At 41.9% G+C, this 26,046-nt stretch overlaps 1 pseudogene; it reads right to left on the bottom strand.

Moving 5' to 3' along the window:
- Positions 1-1,516: 1,516 nt before the first annotated feature.
- Positions 1,517-24,182, bottom strand: LOC117036314 (ferritin light chain-like; annotated as a pseudogene).
- Positions 24,183-26,046: the final 1,864 nt, after the last annotated feature.

Consider the following 26,046-nt stretch of genomic DNA (forward strand, 5'->3'; position numbering starts at 1 on the left):
CACTACTGCGTGTCCTGGTGTCATGTCCACATTTGAAGCCTAGGCACGTGTGTACATGTTTTGAGCAACACATTTTTGGTCAGGATGTCCAGGGCCCCAGCATGAGGTACAAACAAGTTTTCCTTTCCTCATTCAGCTACCAATGACAGATTTCCATATTGGAATTATTTCAACTGGCTTTATGGGACTCAACTGAATCAGAAAACTGAGATCAGGGAAAATCACATAACACAACAAATCCTGATGCTTCGCAGTGATTTCGGTGGTTGAAGTGGAGTGTATTTCTTAATTGTGTGTGGTAGAACACTTCCTTTTGCAGACTGCTTCCCTCACTCCAATTGCACATGTAATCGGTGCGTCTGTCCGTCAAGATTTGATCCCGTTCCCATGGGAATGGGCATGCCCTAGGGACATCAGGACATCCATCCCCCTGGGCACAGTGACTGGCCAGAGTGTACCTTAGCAGGACCAGTTGGTGTCCTGTGTTAAAGTTTGATATGGATTGGGAGGGGCCTGGTGGGTGGAGAGAAGAAAAAGAGAATGAGAAACAAAGACAGAGACAGATAGAGGGTCTTGTCTTGTGAAATCGTCATGGAAGCCCATGAGCTGGACCAATACAAGGGGACAGAGTTGGGAGTGTGTGTGTGTGGAGGGTAGACGAGAGTACCTGTTATGAGGTAAGAGACTCAGAAGAGTGCTCTGGGCCTCAGTGTACCGATCAATACAAAACCAGTGTAAAATTTTTTGACCAGTTTACCCTTATGGGAGCCTCTGGGAAAAAACCTCCTCCTCCTCCTTCTTTCATCAGCCCTGACTGTTGGGCCTTCCAGGTGGTTATAGTCAATTTGGGAATTGAATCTATTCCAGAGGACGAACAGCTGAGAGATGGAGAGCAACAGACATACTCCTGATGACATCATCTGAATCCCTGGATCCAACCTTGCTTGAGCTGTCTAATAATATGTGACAATAAATTACCTTTTTGGCCTAAGCTAGCTTGAGTTTGGTTTCTGTCACTTACAACTGAAGGAGTTCTGACCAGTTGATTTTTATAATACACAAATCTGCTTCCCATTTCCAGGTTATGGAAAGAGCACTCACTTCAAGTGCAATGATGCGGGGCCATTGGCTTGATTTCTTAGTTACTTTTGGGACGATGTTACCTAACGATTATTGAAAAGAAGTGAGTGGGTTGAGAGAGTTCAGATTCAGACTCTATGAGAGCATGTCTCACTTACACAGCAGAAGTTACTTCCTGATAAAATTTCTTGCCTACATAAATACGTTCCGGGCCCCTTAAGAGTGATTACTTTGGCCTGCTAGAATTTCTTTCTTTTCTTTCTTTTCTCTCTTTCTCTCTTTCTTTCTTTCCTTTTTCTTTTGCTGCTAAAAGCTTTGTTGTTTCAATTTGGTCCACAGCATGGGAGAGGTCTGCAGGGTGGAAGAGCCTCAGGCAGAAGCCCAATGCCAGGGGGATGTAGCTGGGCCCTCAAAGGCCTCTGGGCTCCAAAGGCTCCTACTTGTGGTTGAAGGTGAGACTTTCAAAGAGATAATTACCCAGCCCAGCCTGAGAGCTGGCCAGCCTGCAGAGGGTAGTCAGGTGTTCGCCCATCTTCTTGATGAGTTTCACCTCCTCATCCAGGAAGTGGTTCTCCAGGAAGTCACAGAGATGGGGTCTGTGCGGCAGAATCCAGGGCATGCAGATCTGAAAGGGCCTGTTTTAGGTTCTTTTCCACAACCGTGGCAGCTTCCATGGCATCCTGAGTTTTACCCCACTTCCCTTGGGAAGGATTCTACAGGTCCTGGAAGAGGGTGTGGCCACCGCGCTGGTTTTATATCTTCAAGAGAGACTTGGTACCTACGCGCTTCTCTGCAGCCAACTCATGGAAGAAGTGACCCATGCCCTCTAGAGCCACATGGTAGTTGTGGCTGAAATAGAAGCCCAGAGAGAGGCAGGTGCAGGAGTCCTGCAGATGCAGGGTGACCGGGCAGTTGACGGCGGCCTCCACCATGGTAGAATCATTCTGACGAACATGGGACCTCGTGGTTGCTTGGCAATAAGGGGTTAAGCTCAAAAACACAGTGTTGGCTGGTCTCAGAGACTAAGGATGGCTGAGTTGGTTTTTGAAGGTTGAGAGTGGAAAAGAGGTTGGAGGGTGGTCAGATGCTGGAAGAAGGGGTGTCTCTGGGTCTGTTCTGTCTAAATTCTGTTGAAACAAGAGTTGAAGCAAGAGACAGATCAGGGGAACGCCGAGGGCACTTTGGCCTGCGAGAGTTTCCATTAAGGGCTGTCACTGCCTATGGATTCTACCCAAATGTGCACTTCTCCTAACACACTGTGAGTTCATATTCTAACTGGATATCTCAGTACTTTTTAAACTATAAAAAAGGTGCGTGGTATAGAAGGTTTGACATTGATGAGCTTCCTCCTAGTTTGTATTGTTTTTTCTATAACCTAAAAACAATATAAAACCTAAAACCTTAATAATTTAAAATGACCATTGACCAGTCAAATAGTCCTCACATTTTCAATTTTCCTGTAATATATCATGTCTCCATTGAAGTGGACTATTATAGCTGCCTGAAAAAGTATTGTTTGATGTCTGTAAGCGCAGTCAGCAATCAATAATTTGAAATTTGTACCATTTGTACCTTTAAGTCCTGGCACATCATTTTTTATTTCATTCAATCTGCTTACTGTTGAAGAAAAAGGATTTTGAACCATTGCCACAGAGCACATTTATGTGTGAAACAGAGTTCATTTACATGGTGGGAAGTATATCATTTTGACGTTTATTTGCAATATTAATTGTATATATTGATTCAGTTTTTCAGAAATTGTAAATTTATTATATATACTACCACCAATGACCTTATTTTGGTGAGAATATTCTTCTATGGAACTTGAAAACATTTTGGAATAAGTCATGCATTTTTAAATTCAGAAAGACAACATATGCTGTAATATTAAATTAAAATTCCATAATCAATTGTTAGTTCAAGGACCAACTCGAGCAGGAAATGAAGTTTTTAAAAAATATCTTTTAGATTAAGTATGAATGACCTTTTGCAATCAGCTCTTCTTTATTGGTCTTTGTAACTCATTTCTTGTGTTTGATCTTAACCCAAATAGAAATGTAGTGTGGAATGTTATCTTTAGCCATTTCTAAGTGTCACCAGTGTTGTCAGTAATCACAAGAGCAGCTGATCTCGAAACCCTTCTCTGCACTCCCAGAACATATCACCCCAAGCACATCACACAGTGATAGTTTTGGGGTTTGAAATAGCTGAGTAATGACCCTTATAAGGAACACTGGAGTTCAGCACACCTAGGAAGAAAAAAAATCAAAGAGCTGCCACCCAAAAATCTGGGGAGCATCTTCGGGAAGAAGAAGGAAGACTTCAGACTCCTCACAGGAAATGATGAGTTGCTCTCAAGCTGTTAAAAGGGATTCAGGGTTTAGGCTGGGCAGGCAGGTTTGTGCCTGAAGGATTGCCGCCAGCAAGAGAGGAACACTCTTCAGAGAGGATAATTACCTTCTGGGAGACAGAGTGAAACTAGATTCTGTCCTTTCACTCATTCAAAAGTATAGGTCAGTTACTGCTTTTGCAGACATGATAATTTTTTAAAAAATTACATCAGGCAATTTAGTGCTCGCATTTTTATCAGGCACCTCCTGTGAGATGTGATAGGTACTATGGAACGGGTGCGGGGTGAGGGAAGTGACAGACATGGCCCTTGCAACTAAGTTGCCTCTAGTATGGTGGGATAGAAAAGTGAATATACAGAACTTTAAGACAATATAGGAGGAGATAAGAACTGGCAGAGATAAAGAGCTATGAATATGTATAAGAGGGAAAGATGATTTCTGTACTAGGGAATTTGAGAAGACTTCATAAAGGAGGGGGCATTTGAGCTGAATCTTGAAGGATGGGCAAAGAGAGATTGAGGGAAGGACACGAAGCAAAGGGAATCCTATAAGCAAAAGGTAGGAAAACATATAAAGTACTCAGGAAACATTGTCTAGTATACATGATGTGTAAAATATATACAGTGCAGAAGTGGAAGAGAAGACTGGAAAAGCAGATTGCAGCAAACTTTGTCAGGTCAGGTCTTAAATGACAAAAACAGAATTAGAACTTTCCACTGCAGACACTAGAAGGCCACTAATGGTTCTAGGGTAGGAGAACCAGGATCCTAGTTAGAGTCTGGGAAGGTCATCCAGCACCGTTCTTCTTGTACATGAGGATTGGGGCTGCCTGGAGGAAGATATCCAGGAGTAATGTCCAAGGTGGTGAAGGGCTCACTAGGGTGAGGGCAGTTGGAATGGAGAGTAAGGGAGCAATACAAGAGACATGGCAGACGAAAGACGGTCAGGTCTCGGCAACTGCCTGAGTGAGGGTACAAGAGACAAGGGGAGGGGTTGAACCTGGGGAAAGAGAGGATGGTGGGAAGTGATAAATTCAATTCTGGACATATTGACTTCAAGTTTCCGGTGTGAGATTTAGGAGCAGAGCCCAGCAGACAGCTGGAAATGTGGTCGGGAGAGAGGCTAGATAAAGATTTGGGAGTCAGCCATAGAGAGGTGAGAGTTGAAGTTGTTGGATGAGATCACCAAGGAAAAAACCATATGGAGGGAGGACCAAAGATGAGCAGAGAGGAAACTGAAAATGGAAGGGGAAAAAAAGTCCTTTGGAGGACTGGTGAGATATGCTATATAGTAATGAGGAATCATAGAATAAAAGCCTATTATTTGGAACTGAAAGAGACCTTAGAGTCCAATCTTTTCATTTGACAGGAAGCAGAGGCTCAAAAAGGTTAAATTACCGTTGTCTAACAGCTGTATTCCGGGCTGTACTTAGTCCAAACTGAGAACTAGGTAAAGCTCATTTTCCTGTCCTCCCACCTCCCTTTCCCAGTAGGTCCTCTCATTCTTTATTATTTATAATAACATGCATAGTAGCGACATTTGTGGAACTCTCTCTGAGACATGGCATAGTGTCATGATGCTGGACTTTAGAGCCAGACTGCCTGGATTCCACACTTGGCCCTCCACCTCCTAACAAACTGCTAAAACTTCCAAGCCTCAGTGTCCTTAGCTGTAAATGGGGTCATAACAATATTTGTCTCATAGTTAATATGTGTAGAACATTTAGACCAGTACTTGGCAGGTAGGAATCGCCAAGGAGCATCAGTCATTATTTTATCAAGTATTTTATCAAGTTAAGGTCACCATATCGTTTATTGTTCCAACTGAGATGCTTTAGAACAGAGTCATGTGGAGAAATCACGAATACTGATGCTTCTTTTATTTAAAAGCTTGGCATTTTGTTAGTCACGGATTTTTTTTGTATTAATTTAGATTTTTAAAAATATTGCCTTAACATAGGATTTATCTTGATTACTGAGTGTTTTGGTGACCCTTAAATTGTGCACCCTAGGTGAATACCCCACTCGCCTCATCCCCCTAGTTCTGGCTCTGTTATTAAAGGTGATATGGAGGACATTTAATAATTATGCTAGGACCGCAGACGTAAATCAGGACTGCCGGGGCACAATGGGCGTGTGGCCTGCTTCACTCTCCGTGCCCCGTCTGTGGAGCTCCTCTCTGTTTGTAAGTGTGTATGTGTATGTGTGTGTGTGTGTGTGACTGCTCTCCCATCAGGGTACGTACTACCTTTCCCAGGGCATAGCTGTGGCCTCAGGACCAATTGGAAACCGTGTATGAAGCTCACGTGTGTTCCATAAACAGTCAGCTGGAATTGGAGACTGAGCCCCAAGCCCCTGCCTCACTGAACTTGTTGTCCTGTAAGGTTGTGGCCTCAACCTCCAATCCTCATGTGCCTGAAAGCATGCTGCTAGGCCGGATCGTAAACTGATCTCATGGGGTGAAAGTGACTGACCGCTTAGTGTCTTACTACTTCCTGGAGTATTTGAATAAGTTGAGGGATAATATTAGAACCTACCTCATAAGATGACATGGAATAGTGTATATAAACTACCTCGCAAAGTGTGCACCTGGTAGATACTCGATAGGTGGTCATAGCTGTTACTGATATTAAATGACGAATGATTATATAATACCTAAATAGGTGGGTATTAGTACTATAGTTGAACTGTATGAAATTGTTGGTAGTCAGCAGCGTTGGACCTACAAAAATAGCAATCTCACATGGTTCAGCCCACCACTATTATGATGATAATTAGAATATTAGAGTGAATCATATTAAAGTGCCCGAGGGGAGATCAAAAATGGTCAAGTGTTTGCAATTTCATATGATTCAACCTAATAAAAACAGTACATGGTTGGCAACATTGAATTAATCCAAAGGGCTGAGTAATTAACAATTTTATGTTGGGTAATCACGTGGACAGCTGCTTGCTTTATGAATTAGAAAGCTCTTCCTAATTATATGCTTATCTGCATGGTATCATTGCATTCATTCCACAAACATGTATGGAGCTTCTCTAACATGCCAGGTATTGAGAAGTGACTAAAAGGACCAGATGTCTGCCAGGGTGTAGGTTTTCTCCAGAGCACAGTGTTCTGGAGACTGGGGTTTACCTCAGATTGTGTTCTTTTAGAAGCAAGAAATTACTGTCATTGCTGCACATGGTCATTTCCATATGTTAATAACTCCCAAGTTTTCCAAAAAGAGGATTAACGTTTTTCTCAGAGCCAGTGAGCTTCCCAGGAATGATATATGAGACAGGGTCAGACGGTAGATGGGAGTTTCCGGCTTTATTCCCAGCTTCATAAGACACAGCCCAGAACAAGCTGAGAGAAAGCGTACACACTTGATTTTGATTTGCTGACATACACTGAACCCCTTCTGCTCAGACTCCCTAAGTCATCCCCAGGAGAAGACAGGATTTAAAAATGTATAAGCATTATTCTCTCCAGAAACAATATGGTTTCAGTTACCGTATGTCAGCTAGCACGACCCATTCATTTGCGTGTTTGGAGAGAACTGGAGGAATTTGCAAACTCTTCCCTCTGTCTTTCCAAATTCTCTCTTGGATCCCAAATCCTGACTTCTTAGATTCTCCCCCCCATTTTACTAATTCAGCCTCCCCCGGTTTACAAAGAGTTTGGCCTCAATTAAAGTTTATTTAAAAGTAAGGTTCTGGTTAAATGTGGGCCAGAAATTTGGGAATCATCAGGCAGTTGAGTGAAATGCCTACGAAGCCACTTAGCAAGAATCTACACAAATACACAGATTGAAGATTTTTCTTGAACTCCCATTAAAACCAGTAGAGCAATACCTGGGACATGTTAATTCTTACACATACCAGATGGGAGATAAGGAGGTATATGTGAACTTCAACATAAACAACTTTGATTACGAGGAAATTTTCCCTTGAAAATGGCCAACTATGAAAATTTTTTTAGAAAGAGTTATATCAAAAGAAGGTGTTTCAATGTCACTTAAAATAATATTTTGAGGCTCAATCTTTGTTTTACTGACTGTTTCACTTATTAGCTATAGTTTTTCCTCTCTTTTTTTTTTGTGGTGAGAACATTTAAGATCTACTGTCAACAAATTTCAAGTATATACTACAGTCTTAATGACTATAGTCAGCATGCTGTACCTTAGATCTGCATAATTGAGACGTTATACCTTTTAACCAACATTTCCCCATTTCCCTCACCATCCAGCCTCTGGTAACTACCATTCTACTCTTTGCTCCTATAAACTTGAGTTTTTAAGAATCCACATATAAGTGACATCATGCAGTATTTGTCTTTCTGTACCTGGCGTATTTCACTTAGCATGATGTCTTCCAGGTCTATCCATTTTGTTGAAAATTACAGGATTTCCTCCTTTTAAAAGGCTGAATAATATTTCATTATATATGACTGCTTGATTTATTTTTCTTTGTCTCTCTGGGATAGAGGGGAAAGAGGCTTTCAAACCTGAAGTTAAAACTTCCTCTCTTTCCTTTCTCTCTCCTGACCCTTTCCCGGCTAAAGCATTGATCATGTGTCAGTCTGGGCCACTGGATTCTTGGATGCACAGACTACCAAATGTGTCTATTTGCTCTCTTATATCCTATCACTCACTCTGAGCAGTCCCTTTATTCCAGGCAGTGTGGGATCCTCAACTTCCCTTGGTCTGATGCTTAGTCTGGTTTGTCCTTCTAGACCAGGGGTGTCCAAACTGCGGCCAACTGCGGCCCACAATTCATTGTTAATTGGCCCGCAGCAAATTCCAAAAATATATTTCGTTTACTTAAATAAACCAGGTGAGGCAATACGTACTTCACCTCGAGTGAGTGGCCCGGCTGTTTGTGTATTTTACTGCATGTGGCCCTTGGTGAAAAACGTTGAAAAAAGTTTGGACACCCCTGTTCTAGACAGTATCCCCATTTCTGAGAAGGGCACTTTTTGAAGGATAAGCCACACGCTTCCTGAGATAACAGCTCTTCTCTAAAAGCAAAAAAAAAAAAAAAACCAAAACCAAAAACAAACAAAGAAACAAAAACACAAAACAAAACAAAACAAGAACAGAAGGGAGGGGAAGCTTTTATTTGCAACATTTTGTTTCATAGTTGTTTTGCTGCCTACCTTCTCTAACACATAAATGCGTTAATTTTAAGCAAATAGTAACCCATTTATGCTTCTTTCCAAATTGCTGTTTTGTGAATTGTGTTCATTTATTCGTTCATTCATTGAATTTTCATTGGATCTCTATTTGGGAAGTATCCAGCACATAATATATTGTGAGTTGTTCAGTGCTGTGAGTTACTCAGTGTTGTAGCTGAGAGCTACTAGAAGACGATTAAGAAATAGTTCCTACCTTCAAGAAACTTGCAATCTGGTAAGGTAAAATCATAAATATACACAATTACCTATAATACAAGGTAGAGTATGATACATATCATCCAAATTAAGTGATTTAAGTATTCAAAAAGCACCATCCTGAATTTCTTTGAGACTCCTGCAGCGTAAAACTTGTATCTCTGACGCAAGCATTTAAAAAATTATGTTCCACCACGCATTTAAAAAAAATAATATCAGATCTTTTAAATGTAATTTAGCCATGAAAGACTTTCTCTGTTTTCCCTCTCAAAGAACTACAGCTTTCTAATCAATGTGTCAGGATGTAGCATTGGTCAACTCTAGTAATTGTGAGAGTCATTCTGAAATGCGAAAACCAAGAAATCAATACAAATATTTCATCAATAACAAAAGGATGGGTTAATGATTGAAATAAATAACATCTCAAAAACCCAGAAATCACGGCTAAGTTAAAAAAAAAAATTGATGTCATCAGCCCAGGGCTTTACAAATAGGTATTTAAGTATTAAACAATTCTTTGACATTCCCAGGGATCAGCATGGAGGGAACCCATTGATAATTAATATATATAGATAGATTTTGTGAAACACTTAACAAAATTATACACAGCAGCGATTTCCTGTGACTTTTCAGCACCCAGCACAGGACCTGGCTCATTGTAAGCAAACAGATGAATAACCCCATGATATTTCTTGTACCTAGCAAGATGCCTGGCTTACAGAAGGCACTTAACAAATATTTGTTAAAGGAATGATTGGTTAATAACTCTTGTTCTAGGTACTCAACCAAGTAATGACACCCATTTACAGTCCTCAGTGCTGATGAATGTTCTTGTGGCAATTCCAGTATCTCAGCATTTCAGGTGAAGGTGAGAGTTCACACTTCCAGGTTGACAGGGTCTTTGCTGTCACCTCCTCTTCACTTGATCAACTCTCACTCATGCTTTGAGACTCAGTTTGAATGTCAGCTTCTCAGAGTGGCTTTCCCTGACCCCTAGACTAACATTTTTTCAAAGTCTGGCTCATGACCCACCTGTATTAGGTTCACCTGGGTTATTGGTCAAAGTGCAGATTCCTACGCAAACAGACCCTTGCACGCCCATGTTCGTAGCAGCATTATTCACCATAGACAAAAGGTGGAAGCAACCCAAGTGTCCATCAACAAATACATGGATAAACAAAATATGCTATATGTATACAATGGAATATCGTTCAGCCTCAAAAGGAAAGGAAATTCTGATGCATGCTATATCGTGGATGAACGTTGAGGACATTGCACTTCTGGAGGGAGTGGGGAAAATGGGGGATTATCATGAGTTTCAGATTGGGAAGATGAAAACTGTTCTGGAGATAGACGGAACATTAGATAGTTGTACAACTACGTGAATGCATTAATGCAGTTGAACTGTGCATTTGCAAATGTGAAATATTAAAATGGTAAATATTTTGTTACCTGTACTTTACCACAACAAAACAAAACAAAAAATGGAGCAGATGCCTGGCTTTGACCCTGGCCTATTAAATACAAAAAATGAGAGAAAGATCTAGGAATGCAATAAGAACCTGCAAGCTCTCCAGATGATTCTGATATAAAACATCGAGACTACTGATACAGACCACATTAAATCCCTCTATAGAGACCTGTAGTTTTACTTTGTGACCATGCTTATCATTCAATAGGAAGCTTCATGAGGGCAGGGACCGTGCTATCTTGTTCAGTTCTGCCCCCCCCCCCCCGGTGTTTAGCATAATACCTGGCTCAGACTGGCCCTCATTATATGTTGATTGAATTACTTTATTTGGACATGAGTCTCCCATTCCTTGTTTGTAAAATAAGTATAATAATTATCTTGAGTGGTTGATATAAAGATTTGAGATAATACACATAAAGGACCTCCCACCATGCCTGATTCATGTAAGTGTTCAATCACCAGAAGCTGCTTTATTACGATGATGATTACTAGGAGGAGGAAGGGTATAATTATTCAGGGTTTCAACCGGGAGTTACAGACTCACACGCCTGTAGGCTCTAAGCAGATAAAGTAATTGCATTCAGCATGCTGGTTTTATTAATCCAATAGGAAGTGATGGGAACTTTGGAGAACTGGATTTGTATATTCCATATGAAGCAGGTTGCTGTAAGGGTACCCAGGCCCAAAGCTACCAGATCTTTTGATTTTTCAAGGACATATGGATTTTTATCTGAAATTTCTCAGTTTGTAAAAGTCACCTGGTTATTTCAAGGTTTTTAAAGCTCTGTGCAAACTAAACAGAACACGCTTGTCCATGGGCCACGTGTTTGTATCCCCTAATCCATCCCAAGGCCCAGGGTATCTCAGATTCCTAGGACAGACTCTCCTTCTACTGAAAAGAGAACTGGAATCATCCATCTTGACCTGGCCAACTTTACTTCTGGGTTTGGCAGACCATCTGGTTCAAACCAATCAAAACAGTAAGAGAAAGGGTGGTGACAAGCATCCTTATAATTGACCTGTCACGAAGTTCCAGGGTGTGGAGGGCCAGGATAGATGTCCGTGGATGCTCACAACGAGAGTTTCCAAGCAGAAATTCCCACCCATTCTCAGGAATTTTTTTCGCTTTCGATATAAATTATGGGAAAAACTTATATCTCGAATCCTGAGATATAAATTGCTTTCTGTTCTCCACGATGAATCGTTTCCACAGTGACAGCCGATACTACCAACCACCTGGGTTCAAGGAGCCGATTTTCCCTAGTTCCCTACCAACTTTTCTCGGGATTCAGGAATGGAAGAGCGAAAAAAATTCCCGAGAACGGGAGGGAAGTCCCGCTGGGAAACCCTACTCACAACAATGTCAACATTACTACCAACCAAAATTTTAAGACAATAGTGGAAGATCATGCTGTACGCTTTTATTAATTATTTTCCAGTAGGTTTCTTGGAGGACTACTTACTGCCTTTGCAGTAAGGTTATTTATCTACACCTAGGAGAACAGAATTATTTCCAACAGCTAGAGGGCTCTAGTAGTCCACCTTTCAGACACAAATAAATTTGCTTTAACAGTTTCAGTTCTAAAAATGGATGACTCTTCATTGTCATCTCTAAATATTAAAAACGAATGTTATCTAAACATTATTTACTCCATATCAAATTTACTGATTTTCTTGGTCAAAATTTATTGTTTTCTCCTTTCCATGACATTTTTTTCTCTATGTAATTAAGCTTGTTGATTTTATGGTGAAAGTGTTCTTCAAATTATCTAAATTAGAAAGTAAGTTTCTACTGATGTGGTAAATTATTGAAATGCCTGGTAATTGTATGAAGCATTTAGGTTGGCATATTTTAACTCAATTTTTATCTAGCACATCTAGAAAAAGACTATATATTGATACTGATACATAAGAAAAATAAATTCTCACTCTACAAAAATTATATAATTTAACCATTTTAGAACCCAAACAACTTTCAGCTTTTAGGGATGCTCAACAAAGTAAGATTTAAGTGGAGCATCTGAAGTTTTATCTGCTTATCACTCCGGCTATTTTTTTCTGACATTTCCACTATCAAGACACTTAAATGTAATAATTTAGCCTTAATTTCCAGTTTCTCTTTCTTGTGGCCTCCATTCTGCTCTACGGCATGTTTTAAAAGCACTTAGAGGCACTTAATGGACAGATTTAGCAAAATCTTCATCCTGTTTCTACAGCTCAATCGCATACAAAAGCCTGAAAAAACTCTTTCCTCTTTCTGCCTTCATCCCCTAAAAATATTGATTGTGGTCAAGGGGCGAGGCAGAGGGAGATTTCTTTTGTGTGAAAGCTACACAGAAAAAAAAATTTTTTTTTGAATTGGTTCTTTTCAGATGCTAAATGCCCACTTCCTCTTTCTTATCAGCCACAGTGTACTACTGGAAATAACCGTACTTAAACAAGTACCCACACATATTTTCAGTTTCCTGAACCTCTCAAACATTGCTCTTCCCAAATATACTGACTTCAGGAAAATAGAAAATGCGTTTTATTCCAGACCCTTCTTTTCAATTTGCAAACCCAAGAGAGTTTAAGGGAAATGCAATCCACATGTTTCTGGCCATTTCTACTCAAATGCATTCATCTAAAGGGTTCTGGTTTTTTTTTTTCTTTATGAAAGTGATTTGATGTCTATGAAGCTTTTAAAATAAATCTTGGTCCCCTTTTTTTTCTAAGAAAGGACGTTTCTTTGGATAAGATTAAATTACTCTAAACCCTTTAGGATTTGACTTTGGCTTCAAATTTAAAAGTCATTTCGGTAAGGGAGGGTTCCATACTGACTTCTAAACTATCAAATCATCTAGTCCCTCATCTATTTTTACCATTCCTTTATCACATTGCTTCAGATCCTTTTTATATCGTAAATCATTCATTCACCCAACTTATATTTAGAGTGCCTACGTGTGCCAGGCCCTGTGCCAGGCCCTGGGGTACAGCAGGAGCACTCCCTGCCTTCATGAAGCTTACAGCCTAGAGGAAAAGAGAGAGATTAAACAAGAGATTACAAATCTGATGAGAGAATTGCAGGGGAGAACAGAGGAGGCTTACCGGAGGAAGTGTCTATAAGCCAAGACCTTCAACCAAACAAACGAGAGGCTAAGGTAAGAGCCAGGCTAAGGGACCAGCAAGGGCGAAGCTATGAGTTTGAATAGAAAGAAGGTTAATATGTCTGGAGCTTAGGAACGATGAGGCTGGGGCAGATCATGTAGGACCCTGTTTCCTCATCTGTCTCTTAAAATTCATGGCACAGTCAGGGCCACGAATAGGGACAAAACAGGATCCTCCCAGCCTGGCACACCTCCCAGACTAGCCCTCTGGAAACTGTTCACCTGAGTGCCACCAGCCAGGCAGAGCAAAGGCTCAAAGGGCAAGGGTGCCTCCTCTGAAATCCTTCATATAGGTAGCAATAAACATATATTCATATGTATCCATCCATATATATGAATATGTATATATTTTTTAATGTGCACATATATATGAATATGAATGTGTCTGTCTTTTATGTTTTATTAGCTTTTGAGTGGAGCTCTTCTCTCTCGCCACTGCGGCTGCCTTGTTTCAGGCTTCTTGTTCATCACTCCCCTAGACTTTGAAATCACCTCTTTAGTCTCCCTACTTCCAGCCTCTCCCTTTCCCATCTCCAAACTGCTGCCACGTTTAATAATGTCACTCCTCTGGTTAAAAATCTCCGGAAAGTTCTAGATGAAACTCTGATAAATCTGCTTTGCCCAGAATGCAGAATCCAGGGCAGTTTCTGGCCCCGATCTCCTTCATTGGCGTGGCGCCCTGCCATGTCACATCCTCCAGGCCTCCTCTACTCCACGCTGTACTGCAGTCATCCAGCCACACAGACTTTCCTGTCTTCACCAAGTCGAGAACCTCTCCATCTATACCACAAATCACTGGTTCCATGGGATGTTAATAGGAGTTAGGCCCTCAAATAATTAAACATATTGGGAAATGATGATAAAGTCTGTTATGGGTTGAATTATCTCCCATCAAATTTATGTGTTGAAGTCTTAACCCCCACGCAGTACCTCAGAATATGCCCTTATTTGCAAATAGTGTCTTTTTGAGATACTGAAGTAAAAATGCGGTCAGTAGGGTGGGCTCTAATCCAGTATGATTAGTGTCTTTATAAAAAGGGGAAATTTGAGCACAGACACCTACACACACACACACACACACACACACACACGGAGAATGCCATGTGAACATGAAGGCAGAGATTGGAGTGATGTATCTACAATGCCAAAGGTTGCCAGCAAACCATTAGAAGAAGGAGAGAGGCCTGGAAGAGAATCTCCTTCACAGCCCTCAGAAAGAACCCACGCTGCTATGATAAAAACTCAACATTGGACTTTTAGCCTCCAGAACTGTGAGACAAGATGTTTCTATTATATAACCCACCCAGTTTGTAGCACTTTGTTATGAGAACCCTTGGATACTATTACAAAGTTAAACAGCTTATTTTAGTGCAAGAGCTTTCAGAGTTTTTAATATGCTAATGTATACCCTAAATCTCCAAGAAGGGATAGAGTATCTCAAACTTATTTGACAACAAAACTCTCCCCCCCACCCACCCCCTGTGCATTCCATGGGAATTAGTAATCTGAAGAACAAATTTTGGGAAATGCTGACCTAGGATTTGGAACTCAGCTAAGGGTTAAGGAGGAGATTATGCAGTGAGTGAATGAGTAAACAAGTCCATCCAAAGTTATAACTAACAGCCATTTAACATTCCTGGGACATTCTCCTCCAGAAAGTGAATCTATAATTGGTAGACTTTCAGGCCCTGTGGAAAGCTGAATGAAAAACTGCCAGTGGTGAGAGAGTAAGCCTTTGGGGTGACAAGAAGGTCCCTTCTTTTTTCTCTAAGTATCACCTTGACCCAGGACCAATTTTATAATTTGCAGTGCGCAATGAAAAATGAAAATTCAGGATCCCTTGCTCATAAATTATTCAGAATTTCAAAAGAGTGACAGAGCATTAAACCAAGCCCAGTGCCCTTCTAACCATGGGGCTCTGGATGACAGCACGAGTCTCATGCTCATGAAGCCACTCCTGCCTTGATGGATCCAACATAAAACTTTATGATGTATATTGCTCTCTGTTACTTTCATGAATTACATTTAGAATATTTCTGTGTTGGAAGTCCCCAAGACGACCCCATACACCACAGTCATCATTCGATGATTCCCTAGGAGTGCTCACAGAACTCAGCATCTAGTTGTGCTCGTAGCCGTGACTCATCACAGTGCAAGGAGACAAAGCGAGATCAGAAAGGGAAAAGGCAAAGTCCAAAGGAAACCCTGTGTACGCTTCCAAAAGTCCCCTCCCAGAAGAATCACACAGGACCAGGTTAATTCCCTCAGCATGGAGTTGTGACAACATATGAAATGTCTACCACAGAAGCTCATTAGAGACTTGGTACCCAAGGTTTCTGTTGGGGGCTGGTCATATAGTCACGCTCTTCCTAGCATGAAGCAAAATTCTGGACTCCCAGAAAGAAAGTGAGTGTTTAATACAAACCATATTGTTTTCACAATTTTCACAAACCATTTGGGCTCAGTGATCCATTCTTACCAGGAAATGATGGGAACCTCCTGAAATTCAAGTTTGCAGACTCCAGCCAAGGGCCGACCTTGTAAGAAGGCCTTTCTATAGATAGTATTTTCAGGCCTCCTGTGTTAGCTCTTTTCTGCACACTTCCACCGGTGTGTTTCCTAAAACTCAATAATGAATTCAGGCACAAATCAGCTTCTCTGAACAGTCTTTCCAACTCATGCTGAGTGGATGCACTTGTCAATGAATTCACATTTCTTCTGCCCAACAATTTAAGATTACTTGCATAAAACACCTGTAAAAGATGGCACACAGTCTCAGCCATCTGGTGAAGAAACATTCTCTTTCTGCTTCTACAACTTGCTTAGGCATTAGGTGAAAGTGCGTTAATCACACCTTTTTTAGAAGCTTACATTCAAGCATTTGGGCACTGTTAGTCAAGGCTGATGTCCTCCCTTGCACACCAACCCCCAACCCAACTAATGCCCTGAAGGGAGTCTCTTTTGGGGAGCTCAATGCTTATCTCCTCTAGAACATCATGTCAGGGGGTGCAGTAGCCCTTTCTCCTTCCAACCAAGGGACTATAAACTTGGTCATGGCTCAAGTGAAATTGACCAAAAACACTTCTGTGTTAACTCTTGCAAGGATGTTGATGTCTTGACAGGAGCTGCTAATTCTATCAAAGCTTTAAAGATGGACCCTCAGACACTAACCTGCAAGGTAGAGAATCACTTTGGTAGGACAGGGAGCTGTCTCGAAGCCCCTAAATGGGCATTCCTCTCACCATGGAATGGGTAGCATTTAACAGAAGTCTCAGTTTGTCCATTGAAAGGCTGAGCTGACTTGAAATTCTTAGCCATTTCTTAGTTTTCACAGTAATCACACTGAGAATAATTCAGGTTAAGCCAACCCTCTTCTAATATTTTGGAGCGGCATGTAGGGGAGGGGTTCTGAGGTGACTCCAAAGTATCAAAATTACTATTTATCCAGATTGTGTTTTTTTCGGTCTTGATCAATCCATACGAGGTTACTACCTTGGTATTTCATAAATGGAACAATTAGCCAATTCATCAATCATTTTCAAAGGTAAATTAGTATTTAACACTTGTTAAGCTAATGTTCTAGGGGATGTAGAATGTAAAAATATGTTTTTTGGCATTCAGAATATTATGAATCTTGAATAGACAGTGAGGCATATGGGAAGGGACACTGGACTTAGAACTTGGCTCCTTGACTAAGAAGACGGGTGACCTTGGGCAAGTCACTAGACAGCTCTGAGCTTCAGTTTTCTCATCTGCTCAATGGAGAAAATAACTGTTCTCCATCACAGAGTAGGTATAAGAATCAAATAATGTAATTGAATTTATGTGGAAGAGGTTGGTGAGCTATAAATTGTGGTGTGTGTGTGTGTGTGTGTGTGTGTGCGCACACACGCACACACGTGAGCTAAAAGAATAAGGGAAAGTGACTGCGTTTAAGAAAACCTGCACGTTTAATAAATGATGGCAATAACCCAGCCCCATTATGGGGAGCGGTTACTGTCATCATCTGCATCGCTGATGGCACAATTAGCTTAATTAACACATACCTCTGTGGTGAGTCTGCTGAAATAACACTTTTCCTTTCCATATAGCCCTGCCTTGCCAGCAAGTTACCCCTAAGTTATGCATCTTCCAAGCAGGGAGGCCAGAGTGTTAAATGGCTTTGAGTTGGTATGCAGAAAACAAAATTCCGTAATATCCACAGCGTTAGCAGTGCAAATTACCTAAAGAAATATTGGAAGCCTCATTAAAATCTTGTGGAATAGGGCAGAGATCAATGCCTCCTAAAGTGGAGCTGTGTCTGGGTGGGATGGCTGTGACCCTGTGAGGAAGCCATTCTCACCAAATCCAGAACGACTTCCCACAAAGATAGCGTCCTGTTCAACATGAGGTTCTAACCAAGGAGCCTGTGGCCTTTGGTCTGTCATGGCGGTGATAGGGCTTTAGACAAATGAGAATGCGTCTGTGTGGAGATAGGAGCAAGTCTGTAGATGGTCCAGTTTGCCATAGCAGAGACTCCTGCTGATAGTCTTGGTTGAATGCTATACAGGGCTGGGATGGGGAGAACCGAGATAAAGGGACATAGAGCTTCCATTTTAGAGGTCTTCCATTTCGTTCCGGATCTTCAGAGTAGCTGAAAACATCTCAGGAATCTTCCTCCCACTCTATTACTTTTTCCTTTCTTTCAAGTTTATGGATCCATTATTTTGTACTTTTTTACCTATCTTTTCTGACTCTATAGGGCCTTATTTTTATTTCCATTCATGTTGACAATTCATCTTATACTTCCTTACAATATTATTTGATTATATCAGATATGCCACTCATCAGTGAGATCCCACTTTCCTTCAGAGCCAACATTCTTCTGTATTTCCCGCAGTGACCTAGTAGAGGGCTGGTCCACGTTAGAGTCTCAGTAAATAATTGTTGAATTGAATTTATTTTCCTTTCTTTGTGTTCTTTCATTAGAAATTAGATGCACTAGTTCCACCATATCAGCTCATGTATTGGAGACCCAATGTAACTGTGGCTTAAATAAGAAGTTTATTTGGCTCTCACATAATAGTATGAAGGTGGAAGGTCCAAGGTGGTCAGATAGCTTTGCTCCAGGAGGTCAGCTTGGGATTCAGGTCCCTCCCTTCTATCTTGTCTCTCTGCCATCTCTATTTGCCATTCTCACTTGCCTGGTCAAATGAACGTAGCACACCAAGCAACCGGATGGAAGACCCTGGAAAATTGGAGAGTAAGGGTGCCCATCAGAGATTCTTCACATCATTTCTGTCACATCTTATTCGTCAGATCCTGGTCACCTGATCACAACTGGCTGCATTGGAGGCTGGCAAGAGGAGTTTTTATTCTGGATGACCAGATGTCTGAATAAAAATCAGAGAATTTCAATATGAAGTAGTGGTATTCAAAGATTTTAACTATGACACACAATAAGAAAGACATTTTACGTGACAACTCAATGCAGGCTCCATACACATAGAGAAATTAAAAGTTTTTTTAAACAATATTTGCTCAGACTTTGTGTGATGATGCACTTTCATATTTTTACATTTTATAAAACAAGTGTTTGTGACTAACGAATGGAGCATGGCCTGTAATTTGAAAGGCGCTACTGTAGAAGGATGAGAGAAAAATCCTAGCCGGTGCTCTGGATTCTGTGCCATTGGGAAGGAAGCATTCAGGTCTAACCTTAGGCAAGATCTTTTACCCGCATTCTTTGTACTGGCTACTGGGTAGGTGTAAGAAAATAAATAAATCCACCACAGCAACCTGTCCATGAATCAATCAAGCAGCCAATGAATTCTTAGAGTATACAGGTGAATCTCTACTGACACTTGAGACAAAATATTGAAGGTTAGAGGGGACTTTTCACCGAGAGATACTCTAGCAAGGGGAAACGGAGAAGCTCTTTGTGTCTCTTCATAAGATTGTGTATAGATGAAACACTCATACACATGTTCATCTCATTGATCCTTCTGTATTTTAAACTTAACAGATAATTCAGATCAAAACCAAATTGATCTCATTTTAATTCTTTGTCATGGTCTCAAATTTATGAACTCTGTCAAGGACAACCTCATCTACTTATTGTTATGGTGTATCTCCCAGGCTATCCTAATTCACTTTTGTGCTAGAGTAATCTATATAAGAGATTTGTCATTCCGTCTATACTTCAAATTCGAGGAAAACCTCATATTGTGTGATGTTTTTTCCTTGACAGTTTCAACTGACTTTTGTCAGATTTTTGACAGGGGAAAATAAAACCAGCAACTCCAAGAACATTACACTGCATTTGTTTTCAGAGCAACAGTTTTGGATGAGTTTGAAATGACTTTTAAATGATGTCACAATAAATGCTTTAAAACAGGCCCCAAATCCTTTGTGCTACAAGCAACGTTGGCTTAATTAGTTCTGGTGAGGACATCATCATTAACCACAAGCGAATTGTCTTAGTGGGCTCATACTACTGTGCTTCCAGAGTTTGGGCTTTGGAAAACAGTGCATTTCCATGGCATTTACCGAAAGATGCCTGGGTAAGTGGCAATGACAAAGGCCTTTGCACTACTGAGCCTTTCACTGTTGCCGTCAGGGCCTTCAAGCCACTCACTCCCAAGTTTTTGGTTGCCTGTGCAGCTTCCCTGCTCCATCACTGCTGGGAGAGGCTCCATCCCACTACTTCAGATCTAATGAGCATCAATAGGAGTCAGAAGTTTTTACTGCCTTAAAGGCTGCTAAAAAGCTTCTGCAGAAATGAGTCAGTATTTTCTGTCTTGTTTTCATTCTGCTCACCCGGATTGGCATCTGTGTTTGCTGCCTCCAGAGAAAGAGAGGCTAATTACTGGACAAAGCTGGGGATTAAGCTTCCCTCTTGCCCTTAGGAAGAAACAGTCCCTCTGGAACAGGGGTTAGGGCTTATTAGGAGAGTGGTGGAGAGAAAAGGTGTTTCCTTAGTGCAGCCATACGCTGTCCTTTCTGGATAAGGAGGACTGAAATGTAAAAGGCTTTTAATCCAGCACCTTTGGCAATCACCAAGAAAGCCTTGCAAGTCCCCTGAAGATGGGGTATCTTTTGCCATATATCCAAGCAATAAGACGTGACAGGCATTTTATTTCATCAGGGCTGCATACCTTGAATCGTTTTGTGGCATAAGGCCAAAGTACAAATGACTTCAACGCTCACAAAATGCAATATTGTTTCACAAATGCACTAAAATCCTTGCAGTGGCTTATGAGTATTAAGAAATGAGAATTACCTGAAAACCAGGAGGAAGAGAGGTTTCCTAAGATGGGTTCCTAAGGGTCAGGCACCTTGGCAAACAGTAAGAAGCTGCCATTTGCAAATAATGTTCAAAAGGTGCATCTTAACATAGTCAGCTTGGACAATGGCTCTGAAATCTGAGAGCAGCTGGCTCTTCCTGTATCGCCAAAGGGCAAATATTTTGAGTACACATTGGAAGGTGAGATCTGTGTCAGCGCATAGACCCTTACAACAGCCGTCCGATTTGGATGACCACTATTCTCTCATTTTCCTAAAAGGTTACACCAGGTCTTGTGTGTTTATAAAAGAATTTTTAACACTCTTGGGTCAAATTTGGCTTTAAAAAAATGTGCTTTTGAGGATGATGTCTCTAGGGTAGTTGTAATCTGGTCGTTCTAAATCCATTTCTCCCAGAGAGAAGCACATTTCTAGATGATTAGAGAACCTCAGGTGGGAATGTTAACTCTGCCTCTGGCTTTATGCCTTAAAATATGACCTAAGGCAAGCTATCGTTTCCCAGAAATGAAATATGTCATATGTTACTGTGAAAGTGAACCAGAAAAAGAGCATTCTATTACAATAATGGGTTTTGTTTAAAAAATGTAAACGTCAAATCCCCAAAGGAATAATACCTATTTGATAGTACTATTAGAAAGCAATACCAGTAATTACATGAGGTACTTATATTTAGTATTGTTCATATAGCAAAGGGATTTTATGTAAACCTTTCAGTAGAATTATTGTGTCAGAGGAAAATGAGGAACAGCATTACTCATTATTCAGGCAATCAATATACATTTATTGGGGTGACTGTGTATCAGTCATCAGTCTAAATGTTGGAGACACACACACACACACACAAAATGGAACATTTCCTGCCTTCAAGGAACTCCTCTTCCAGTTGAAGAGACACGTATAGCAAGTAACCACAATGCAATGTCACAACAGCTGTAATAAAGATTCCAACGGGGCCATGAGAGTCCACTACAGAGAACCATTCTTTCTGACTGAAGGAATCCTTGCTATCCTTAGTGGCTCTTTAGAGCTGAGGTGGGTCTTCAAATATCAGGAGAAAGCACATATTAGGTAGATGGAGCAGCCTGGGCCAAGACACAGCGGCAGAAAAAAAGCTGGTTTTGCATAGCTACAGAATTAAGCTTGTTAAACTGTCTAATATCACATACTTTGATGAACTAGTTTGAGTTAAAGAAACCTGAGTGATTTTTGAGCAGTATAATTTTACATAATGAATGTATTTTGTCTTATATTCTATAGGGCCAAGGCAATGAGTGTAGGAGATAAAATATTGCATGGAATAAAACTGTCATTCTCACCATGACTCATCTGTTAACTTATGAAAATACATTTACATCAAGAAGTGCAAGAAAATTGCTCACTTCACATGCTTACGGATGGATTGAACCTAATTTTGTAGCATTAAAACCAATTTCTTACTGAGAAAACATGTCACAGGAGATGGCATGAATTTTTATAATTATTAATAGTATTTGATAGTTCGATGTCACCTTTTATCCTGAGATCAATCCCGTACACATGGGAACAGATAAGCTCCAAGGAAACAGATAATATTAATACAGTAAGTCACACTGCATTTCTATCTTCCACATTCCAAAAGCTTTCTAGCCATGCGTTTCTCTCACTTTTTGAAGATATAGTTGTAAAGCAGTGAATTTTTATTATCTCCTGCTATAAGAAATTTTAGGGTAGAGTAAGGGCCACATTTTTTTTTCTTATACAGCTCAGCTCTTCTTGGGAGATCAACTTTTGACATTTCCAATCACCTGTTCTTGGCTTCTTTGCCTGCCCATCTCCTTCTGAGTGGAGGACACACCAGCAGTAGGCTGTGTCTTCATGGATTCTTCAACTTCCTCAAGAGATTAACAACTCATCATCATCATCATCATCATCACCACCATCATCACCATCATCACCACCATCACCGTCACCATCATCACCATCACCATCATCATCATTACATCATCACCACCATCATCACCATCATCACCACCATCACCATCACCATCATCACCCCATCATCACCATCATCACCACCACTATCACCATTACCATCATCACCATCACCATCACCATCATCACCATCACCATCATCATCACCATCACCATCATCGCCACTATCATCACCATCATTATCACCACCATCACCATCACCATCATCACCCCACCATCACCATCATCACCATCACTATCACCATTACCATCATCACCATCACCATCATCATCATCACCATCATCACCATCATCATCATCGTCATCACCATCATCACAACAAGAACTACTGCTGCTGCTTACAAAGAACTCACTTTATGCCTACACTATCCTACTATTCTAAGAATTTTATATATGCACACATTAATTTCACATAGGGTAGCACTGTTCAATAGAACTTTCTGTGATAATAGAAATGTTCTGTATCTGTGCTGTCCATCCAATATGGTAGCCATGAGCTACATGTGGCTATTGAGCACTTGAAATGTAGCTAGTGCTACTAGACTGCATTTTTAAAATTTAATTTGAATTAATTTTCATTAAAATAACCACTTGACTATTATATTGGACAACACTAACACTGTCACAGTAGGTGGTGGTTTATTCATCATCAGTAAGAGCTTCATGAGGACAAGTGTATGTGAATGGTTCTGAAATATTCTTGATGCTATAAATATTTTAAAGGAAGTCCCATATTTTATATTGGGGAACTTCCATTCCACCCTTCCCCCACCCTGTTAAATTTTTGCTTTAACAGATGCTTGTAGAATATTAGGGTAGCACAAAGTCATTTCTTAACAAAGAATGCTTACAACAGATGTGGATGACGTCCTTAAATAAAATCTTATTGTCATCCAACCTTCCCACAGTAATGATAGGTACTAGATTATCCATTGAAAATTGAAATTCCAATTTCTGAATTTCCAAAGGGTCATTCACCTCCATTTTTAAAATGGACTGATGAAAGAGGGTTTTTTTTATGTTTTGGTTGTCCATGGAGGAGAACAGTCTTCAGATGAACTCTTAATTCGGCACTTCTCTCACTAAAGCCACCTCCCCAGGACTTCTCTGGTTTGTGTGTGAAAAATTGGGAATAAACTTCTTTAAGGTAAAGAACTGATTGGAACGTTTACATTTAAGCACATTTCCGCTTGGTCTATCTTGTAATTAGACTGTTCCCACTTCTAGAGAGAGAGCTTAAGTAGCCCTTGGTTTGAACCATCTGTCGCGAAAATGTGACATATGTTTGCTTTGTTTACTCAACAACCAAGTGTAAACTGATACACTGAACGAGGACTCGGTGTATGGTGTGACGTGTGTGTGTGTGTGTGTGTGTGTGTGTGTGTGTGTGTTTGTGTCGACGGGGGTACTTGATGATGATGAATCAATCTCCTCGTACCTGCTCCCGAGGAACACGACCACAAGAGCGCTGATCGGCGGGATGTCTTCAGGGCTTGGGGCGCACATCCAGCCGCAGATACACTCTAAACAATGCGCTGCACGCAGAGGAGCCGCCACCGCAGCCTAGGGGCGCGCCAGGCTGATGTGTGGTTGAATGGAGCTCTATCCACCCCTCCTTCTCTTTCCTCCTCCTTTTCTCCCCTCCCTCACACCCCAGCCTCAAACTTCAACAAAAGCCCATGTCCTTTTCAATTAACCCCCCTCGATCAACGTGATCGTTTCTTTTCTCTCCTCCGCAGCTCATTGTCTGGTGTGATGGGTTTGCAGATTTGACAGCTGGGTTCACCCAGACTTGATTCAAACTCGTTTTCCCTGAGAAATGAACTTGAACATCAGCAAGGATCCCGAATACAAGCCCTGAGCGTCCTGATGGTCATCGGCCACTGCAGGCTGTTGTTCCCCAGACCCTTCTTTACACCCAGTGTAGACTTCGGTGTCCCGGGAGCCCCCGGGCGTTCCGGGAGGAGAGAGTGTGTTAAGCGAGGGGTGGAGGGTCAGCAGCTCGTCTGAGAACGAGAGGTCACAGGGATTGGGGTGTAGGGATGTGTATATGTTGGGCTTTTAAATTTATTATTTTAAAATATACTCTTGAAACAGCCAAAATGGAGGTCAGCTTATAAATTCCCCAAAGCCTGGTCTGACGTGGTTTAAATGCAGTGGGCTGGGGGGTTCCGCTTTTGTCTCCTTGTTCAAGCTCGAGGAGAGAGGTAGAGACTGTGTGTACATGTGTGAGTATGTGTGCGTTGGCGCGGATGAGTGGGTGGGCGCATCCCGGGATCGCTGCTCGGAGGGCCTGGGTCTGTCTTTATCTCGCCAAGTCGTGAGTCACAGCCGCGAGTGATGTGGGGAAAAACTTTGTGTTTGGAAGAAGGGTTTGATTTGATTGCACTACGGCGTAAGAAAGAGACCTAGTGCATGGTGTGTGTGTGTGTGTGTGTGTGTGTGTGTGAGAGAGAGAGAGAGAGAGAGAGAGAGAGAGAGAGAGAGAGAGAGAGAGAGAGAGAGAGAGAGAGAGAGACTGGTAGCGCTCGCGGTCGGCTGCATAGTGCTGCGTGTCCTGTGCGCGCGTGCTGGGTCCATCCTCGAGTCCCACCGCAGGCGAGTTTGTTCATCTGCGGTGTCTTTGCGCGCGAGTATCTGAGGGGGCTGGTAGTGTGCTGCTGTCCAGAGGGAGCAGGAGCAGGCCGAGGGTCCCCTGGCAAAGAAATGTGGTCTCGGAACCCGCTATCCTTCGCACAGCTCCCAGTAGCCATTGACATCTCTAACCGGCATCTGAACCCTAGGGGGCTCTGCTCGGAAACCGTCCTGGCCCTAGTAGGTCCTCTGAGCTCTCGAAGATTACCGCATTTTTCTTCCTAGCGCAGAGAAGTGAGCCCGGAAAGGGAAGGAGGGGGCGGGGACACCCCCTAAAATAAATAAATAAACCAACAAATTGGCTCCTTGCTGCAGCTGGACACAGTCGGTTGAGTCCAGGTTGGTGGCATTTGGAGAGAGTTTTCTCATTCTGTCGCTTTGGGAACCCATCGCCGCTCCCCCATCCCCTTCTTCCAGGCTCCCCTCAACTTTGGGTCCCACAGGGGCTCGTGCGCCGGGCTGCACCTGCCCAGGCGCTCCGGGGCTGCGAGCCCGTGCGCTCGCCCAGGGCGGTGGCGCTGGAGTCTAGGGCGTTGGGCTAGTGTGTGCGCGGAGCGAACATCGGGGAGGGAGCCGAGGACTCGCAGCGGGGAGGGGTGCACCAGCCGGGTTTAGGCTCCAGCCGGGAGCTCGCCTTCCCTCCGCTCTGCTGCCTCAGAAAGAAGGCGAGCCGGGGAGGAGGGGATACGGCGGTGGGGGGCAGCGATTGGTGGTTGGGGTGGGGAGGGCCGGCGGC

This window comes from Rhinolophus ferrumequinum, chromosome 16, assembly GCF_004115265.2.
Source record: "Rhinolophus ferrumequinum isolate MPI-CBG mRhiFer1 chromosome 16, mRhiFer1_v1.p, whole genome shotgun sequence".
In the NCBI taxonomy this organism is placed as follows: Eukaryota; Metazoa; Chordata; class Mammalia; order Chiroptera; family Rhinolophidae; genus Rhinolophus; species Rhinolophus ferrumequinum.